Source organism: Pieris rapae, chromosome 6, assembly GCF_905147795.1.
Source record: "Pieris rapae chromosome 6, ilPieRapa1.1, whole genome shotgun sequence".
Lineage (NCBI taxonomy): Eukaryota > Metazoa > Arthropoda > Insecta > Lepidoptera > Pieridae > Pieris > Pieris rapae.
The window spans coordinates 5,577,683-5,586,379 of NC_059514.1; the positions used below are offsets into that span (position 1 = coordinate 5,577,683).

At 31.1% G+C, this 8,697-nt stretch overlaps 1 long non-coding RNA gene across 1 annotated transcript; it reads left to right on the forward strand.

Annotated features, from left to right (window-relative positions):
• The first annotated feature begins 13 nt into the window (after positions 1-13).
• Positions 14-2,379, forward strand: LOC123689294. Its single transcript, XR_006750302.1, has 3 exons — positions 14-51; positions 1,759-1,841; positions 2,212-2,379. It is a non-coding gene; the product is annotated as an uncharacterized LOC123689294 (long non-coding RNA).
• Positions 2,380-8,697: the final 6,318 nt, after the last annotated feature.

An 8,697-nucleotide genomic window follows, 5' to 3' on the forward strand; every position in this document is an offset into this window, starting at 1 on the left:
TAAATCTCCGGCAGGTGGGCACTGGATTGATGGAGTGATAAATGTATAAGGGTAAGATTGCAAACTTAATGATAATAATACCCAACGACAACGTAAAATTTCAATTTTTAAACTGAGTACTTTAATAATTATATCATGCGACGTAATGTTTTAGTGGTAATAAACGATTCTTTTGACATTTTCTTCAAGATTATTGCCTTCAGGACACTCTAACAAGAAAACGGTTGCGTAAAACCACAATTACAAATGTTTACAGATGACGTTTTTGATTGATTTGATTTGATTGACGGATGACGTCCTTCGTGAATTAATCATAGCGTTTAGTTTTAGTTTAGAAAAAAAATTGTTTTGTAATTTCAGATGGCCAATCTTATACTACGTACCACTATCATTGACACATGTACAAAAGTAGAACTCTAAGAACGGTGTTGGTACTATTTTGCTGAAGATCAGTTTGTGTCATACTGTACCTACTAGTAAAGTACTTTGGGTATTTTATTGGAACGAAATCTCGCTGTTGGCCTTAAGGGCCGAAAGCTTGGTCGACTCAGTTCGGCCTGTTTTGGAGAGCCTATCTCGGCCAAAATGGGCTTTTTTCCGCGCCACTGCGAGACTCGGACCTCGGCTTGGGCAGTCGCGGGGTGACTTATTTATACGCAATATACGCTTACGGCCTTAGTAAAATTCAGTATATTTCAGGTTCTAATAAGATTTATTTAAAATTTTCCAAGTAAATATTCTTGCAGTATCTGTATTTTTAGAATTATTTGTGAAGAAGTACACAGTAAGTATACTTACAGTGAAATCAAACAAGGTATGACAATAATTTCGATAGGGTTTTATAGTACTAGACGATTTAGAGTATCTACATCTTAAATAAATATCATCGAGTTATTTGACCAGAAGATGGATTTTTTCCTAGAATAGTAGACATAATATGTGTTTTTTCAGGGTGTCATAAAGATACGTAATTGATAAAGGAACTATTTTTTATCTGTTATATTATACCAAATGTGATCAATATAAAAGTCTGAAAACACAACTAAGCAATCTAATTCATCATAACTGGTCTAGTTTTATTGGTCGCCAAAACCACGCCCCCATAATGACGTATCCGTACTGCCAACTCGCGACTCAGTTTTAATGACGTTGCTTTGACTTCATTGTAATACAGACTATTATAATACGACCAAAGTGCATAGACAAAACTCAGTCAACAACTATACCATAGTTCAATATGCCTAAATAGGTTGGTGTTATTAAGGGAGGCATTTCGAAGCATATTTTTTGTTCAGATACAGATATATTATGGTATATTTATACAAGCAATTTATACACAACTACTACTGTATATATCTGCAATTTATAATTTTAAGGAGATAGACACAGGTCAATTTAAATTTTGAAGAAATTATCGAATTGAAAGATATAAATAGTATAAACTTTGCTAATTAAATTTCAAATATAAGCACAAAAAATCCTGCATGTACGTAGACATATTTATGCTCTTTACCGCTAAATTCGCATAATTTATTACATGCTCAATCGAAAATTAATTAAATAACTGGTAACATTGAAGTTATAAAACAAGTCCTAATTCCTAGACCGCGCCTAATTTTTCGGTTCATTCACCCACATGATTGCTTTACCTTGCTCAAACATTTGTAGTCTATGATCATTATGTACTGAATTTTGTTAGAAGAAGTAAATAAGAAATATATGTATTGCCTGTTTTCCTTGATTGATTCCTGTATTTAGGTGAGGTGAGGTGCCAAGGTGCCAACGAACCCTTGAACACCCATGTGCGTGGATGCGTTGCCGGCCTTTAAGGAGGTAGAGAAGTATGGTCTTTTATTAAGTTTGAAAGTTGTATCTTGACTGACTGACTGACTTTTCTGTAGACCTTTTCAATGTGTACAATACTTAGTTCATTATTTTGATAAAACTCCTAGGGTTCAGCCTGCGTTTGCAATGTAAGCGGAAAAATGTAATTATTTACGACATCACATTAGAAACCTCAAAAATAACAGTACTTCTCCACTATTTAATGGATGTTATTTTACATACAAATCTTCCTCTTGAATCTATCTATTAAAAAAAACCGCATCAAAATCCGTTACGTAGTTTCAAAGATTTAAGCATACAAAGGGACATAGGGACAGAGAAAGCGACTTTGTTTTATACTATGTAGTGATTCGCATTTTATTACAGACACGAAATGTGTGATACACCACGTGGAGACTGGAATGAATAAGACCTAAAATAGACGGCGACAGAAGAGGATCAGCTACCTGTCTAGAAAAATTTAGAATTAAGCAACATATGCAGCTGTTGCAAGTCTTAGCTACGTCCAAGGATTGTAAAACAATTTTTTTTAGTTTAAACAGTACGTTTGAAAATTATTGAAATAATTAATTATTTTATTTATAATTCACATATTGTTAAAATATATATTTAAATAAATAAATACTGAAATACGTATTTGCGTGTTATTCTCACGATAGCCTCTCTGAATAGCGCTCAAACCCCATCCTACCTTGGTTGACATTATCGAGATCAGACAGATCCCTAACTTTCTATAATATGTATGTTTATCTTTCGATAATATTTAACAGCCTATGTTGTTCTGGGATAATATAGGATTATAATTGCAATATATACATATTTTTTTTCAAATCGGTTGAAATATACTTACACTTTTATTACTTATATCTTTATAATTTGTTGAAAATTTATCAAGATCTGAATTCAAAGAATAGTAAGTACAGCAGTTTGTCAAGTCATTTGCGAAGACGCTTTATGTAATCAGTAAAATTACAAAGAAATGCTGATAAGAAAAATATTTTTTTATATAACATGTTTATTCATGCATTATCCACTACCCACAATAAAAATATTTATATAAATTCTAGTTCCTTGAGTTTTCTATAGAAAGGTTCCCGAGCAAAATTTAAATTAAATAGTTAACATAATATTATAGAAACAAGAACTCCTAATTATTGTTTTAATTAAAGTAAAGTTTCGTGAACAAAGTGATTAAGTGATTGTTAAAACAAAGAGGCGCACCCACCGCGCCCTAGTATGTCCCTGACACTATATTTGAAGAACAAGAAAAATTATTGTATAATTATACAATTAATAAAACAGAATAAGAAAAAATTTGCTAGGGGCTTGGTAGGCAACGGAACTCTTGAGATAATAAAATATCACTTCGCAAATAGAGAACTCGAAACAAAAATTTGCAGGCAAAAAAGAAATTTACACATCTTCTTCAACAAAATTTCTAATTTATAAAAGAGTTATACTATACATTATGTAATAGAATGGACAGAAGTATGTAAATATTTACAAACAAATAAATAAAAAAAATAATTTAATAAAGATACAGATTAAGTTTTACTTAATCTTCGATCTTAAAAATCGTACTGCGTTTCTTATCTTATATAATATATATACTTAATTCTCGCGTCACGGTGTTTGTAACTGATGTAGGTTTGCGAATCGGACAACATTTATTTTTCATCTCCCTAAATATTAAGGGCGGTATCCCAAGTTTATTTTTTTATACAATTTTTTATTGTTTTTATTTTTTTATGATACATAAAAAAATACATACGAACCTTAATTTTCACCCGTTAAGATTAACTTTTCCTAATTGTTAATTAAAAATTTGTCTTGAACTCTTAGGTTTATGTACTTCTATGTCTTACATATGGACCAGCGATTATATGTCACGTACATTGCCACATTAGTACTTGTTAGATATTTACACAAATAATTCGCGAGACCATGAAAAATTCACTTACGTAATTTCCATTTATTTCCAGACGTTCAGTATTACAAAACAATTGGCCAAACCGTTTAAGTTATACGATCTGTTTCCGTACAGTGGTAATAGATAATTCAAAGATATTGTTTCCAGTTTCTAGACTGTAATTGTATTGAATATGCATTTTTGATATTAATTTGTTTTATTAATACTACTTTCTTATATAATTCACCCTACTATGACGGCGAGTCCTATTTAATATTTAAATACAATTATAGCATACTGCCTCCGTGGTTGAATGTTTAGCACACATTACGAGTTAGAATTGCGAACGAGACAATAATTTGGGGTGAATGACACACAGAAACACAGATCACAAAAAAAGGGAAAACAACTTTTTTTTTCTGCAATAATATATACAATACGAATAAACGAGAATCGTAATGTTTTCAACACATGATTCTGTTTACTATGTTAAGTTACCTTTAGAATCTATGTGCAACTCAAAAAAACAGACACATAATTTTAACAAGGTATCCATATATAGTTGTAATTATGTTTTCATGTCCATTAAAATATTTATGAATGAAATATTTCACACCCACATAATGCAATGTATTCTCACGAAATTCGACCTTAATTAAAAAATACTTGAATTGATCTCTTTAATGAGAGTGGTGCAAGCTACCGATTTTTGATAAGTTTATACAAATATTAATATTCAGATACCTTACTGAAGAAGGCCGTGTGACCTGGGGTTTTAAGCGTATACCTAATAATAATAATCCAGTAGCGCTGCAACCGTATATAAGTCTTGGCTACGAATTGCTTACGTTTCTTTGATCATTTTATTTCATAGACAAGAAGGTGACGTACCAACAGTGATAGATGCGCTGCATAGAGTTTCGAACCTCTTTCTATAGGTTTCTTTCCCCTATGACATTAAGAAAAAAAAAATATTTTGTATGATTTAATCAAAATGTAACTGAAAAATATATCATATAAAACAGCGATCGTTATTATAGACATGTACTTAAGGAATCAAGTAGTTAGTGGATTTCTAATGCAAGAAACATTTCGCAATACTGCATTCCTGAATCGTCTACCTAAGACTCATTATTACGTATTTTATTTACCAATTAACTGTTATGAGGATAGCTCCGATGAGATTGTTTATGTAATCTTAGATATAGGAAGATAATTTATAAATAATTTTAATGACATTTTATTCTGTTTTCTGAAAGAGTTTTAAGAGGCGCGTTAAATACTTAGGTATAGTAATAAAGTATTTAATGAAAACTTTACCAGGTTTACTTATTACAATATAATACGGAGCATTTAGCAAGCTCTGCTAAAATAGACAAATTCCTAATATTAGTAGGTAATTACACATGACACATGATGGGTAGAAAGCCTGACCCGGGGTCATTCGGAATACCGGCGTCAGCGCACTTTCGTCCCAGTATTTATAGGTACAGTATACTGAATTATCAGTGGTTCAACAGATTTATATTCGTAGATTACATATAACGCTTTTAACTTTGAAAATCTTACTTTCGCATATTAACAGCAAAATTCTACATTTAATAGTTTTTCAGTTAAGTCCAGTAGTTGTATATAGACGATATATGTTTAATGCTACTTGAATGCAATTATAGTAGTATAGACTGTGGTGTGTAGTGCTTGAAACGTTCAATAAAATGTATGGTATAACTGCTTCTATCATCTTTTAATTTCCTGATTTCTTGAAGATTAGATTGGACTATTATGTTTTGAATAACGTTAAAAAATATCCGCTATCGTTTACAGATTATGTAGGCGTCTAAGGATTTTGTGCAAATATCGTTCGATTCACAGCGAATTAATTTTATTTGCCTAAAATATGTTTGTAAAGGAATGTTCAAGGTTTCAACGATTACGTATAAATGAGACCCAAAATACCAAACAAGTACAACTTGTAAATAACTTTACCTAAAAGGTAAAGAATTTAAAAACATATCTACCATAATAATGTATTGTGTTGGAATTCATGAACTTGGTTGGATATCTCGTCAGAAGTATTGAATTAACCTATACAAATATTGGCAGGTTTATTAATTACTTGTTTAGGGAGGAGATGTGTTTTGTTTTTCATTATTTGATATAACACAGAATGGGCCAGCAGCAGAATTGCTAAGACTGTATGTTTCTAACAAGTATGTAAAATCATCTTTTGTATTTCCCCTTTTTTATAAGTTTCTTTTCCTGGTGAAATACTTGTAATATCTTTGTAGGAAGCATTTGTGTACGCATCTCCGATTCTATAAAATGTACTTAGAAAATACTTTTACCAAAAGAAAACCACTTCCATTGTGATGTAAAACATGTTTTGAATGTAAAGTAAAACTAGACTTCCTGTTAGCCAGATTTGTAAAGTAAGTCTGAGAAGAAACGGTCCAAAGAATGTTTCTTACGAACACTGCTTTAACAATGACAGAAATGTTTGACTTTTACAGAATAGTTGTGGGCCTACAGAGAAATGAATATGTCTTATTTTTATCACGAAAAGTCACAAAAAGTAAGTAACTTCCCAACGAAGTAAGCGAATCTGTTAGTAATCTATAAGTAAATAAATAAAATGAGTCGAAATAAATAATAAAAATCATTTTAAGTAATTTTATGCATGTAGCCCAAATGGAGTAACCAGCTGCCCGCCAAAGTATTTCCGAACCAATTCTTAAAAGGCCGGCACGCACTCGCGAGCCTTTAAGAGTGTCCATGGGCGGCGATATCGCTTAACATCTGATCAGTATATATTACTGTAAAAGCAATGCCAATATTGATATTTTGTACTTCGTTCTATTTGCAAAACAGTACTGCTGATACGGTTTCAAGTTCAACGAAGAGTTTAGTATCATATTTAAGTCGGCACTTTCATAGATCAACTTCTATACAATTAGGTATTTAGAAAAAGTTATTTATTGGATAGCCATGCTGATCGCTAATAGTCTTGTAAGCCTAATAAAAGTGTGCGCGTGCCTTCGATTGTAATTACCATCTACAATTTAGATTAGAAACAGAATTAAAAGAAATTCAATGGAATTTGTCACCTTAATAAATACCTTTTTGTGGGTTTGTCTTTTATTGACTTATTAGTAATTAATTGTCACACGCGCCATATTCATCTAAGAGTGGAAATATTATGAAATAAATCTAAAGCGAACTGTTTTTTTTATTATAAAGTAATCATTGCTTGTTCTAATGAGTAAGTACTAAGTAGACAACTGAAATCAATATAGCGTATACAAATATTAACAAGACTTAATATACCACAGACAATACATAGAAACATTCGTTGAAGAAAATATGGGCCTGTAGAAGCTGTCAATAATTCGATAGTATTGAACTATTGCTGAATAATAATGGTATAATATTACGCTGACTGTAACAAAACCATAACAAGCCGATGAAACAGGACTCTGAGCTGAGATATCCGTTTCTGGTACAAGTCAAATTTCGAACGCAAAAATATATTAAATATTGCTGGTGTAATTATTAGAGTGTGTTATGTGAAATAGTTTGTAAGGCTTGTGACGAATCGAGGATCGTTAGCGATCAACACGGTTTGATGTCGTAAGAACTGTGACTAGCGAGTACACACTACATGGTTTTTACTTTTAAAATTTGTTATAAAATTACGCATCAACTGAAATTTTTCAGCCTAAAAGAAACTGGGTTCGTTACGAGTGATTCAGTATTAAGATAATGAGGAACCGATATTTGTCCTTTTATCAGTAATAAAGTAGATCCAGTTAAAGTAGTATTGTATGATGCATAATGCATATACATATTATGTATAAGCAGTTTCTACTTGACATATTTAATAAGTAGAAATATTACTATAAGTATATAAATATGTAATTACCAAACGCGCTACTAATAAAGTCGACGCGTGGTGGAAAAAAATATCTTATTATATTTTATTGTATTATATTTTTATAATTTTTGTTGTATTTTTTTATTAATAAATAAATAAAATAACATTCTTACTAACCCAGTTGACCCCATTAGGATGAACCAAGTTTCAACTTGTTTCAATAAAGTTGGCTTAACAAGTACATAAATAAATTTGAAAGTATTTTAGAAAACGACCCCGTGTGTAACTCTGCTGTCACGGCATAATTTTGTAGGAGAGCTTTGGCTCGCGTGCCGTCTTTCACAGACAGACATATAGCACGCATATTAAGATACATAGCAATAATCAAATTAATTGGAACGTGCGCTACATAAGATCACAATACCCTCTCGAACCCGTAAAATTTCCTCAAACAATATAAATTTACAATGTATTTTATGGTACACTTAATAATTAGTTAATTGAGTGTGACTTGGCTTTATTGCTACAATTTTTAAATAGGCATAGGTTTACTGAGTCATGTTTCGTAAATTTATTTTAAAATTTCGATTTCACACTACACCACACCAAAAAGAAGAATTAAAATATGTAATGTATATGAACATTGTATGAGTATTGGAGGATGGGATGCGACGTTTCACTATTTTACAAGTCACTACTGCTATAAAAATTTATAAAAGTTTCAGTTTTCAGACAATATAAAAACTTACTTTATTATGTACACAGAGTGTGTACTTTTTTATTGTTACTATACATTTAGATTTTTATATGTGTGATACTCTTCCAAACTACTTAATAGATTCTCAATTCACAGTCACAGACTGTAGGTATTTGATTTATTTCCTTTCTGAACATTTATGACCGGTGTGAACTGTGAACCACGCATAAAGTCATTGTTGAATTCAACATTTTACTCTTATATTTAAGTATTAATTCACATACGTTATGTATCAATACACATAAATGAATATAAAAGTTGTAAAGCTAAGTTATTTGAGGTCAAATGATGTTATTGCCGTCTGATTATTAAATA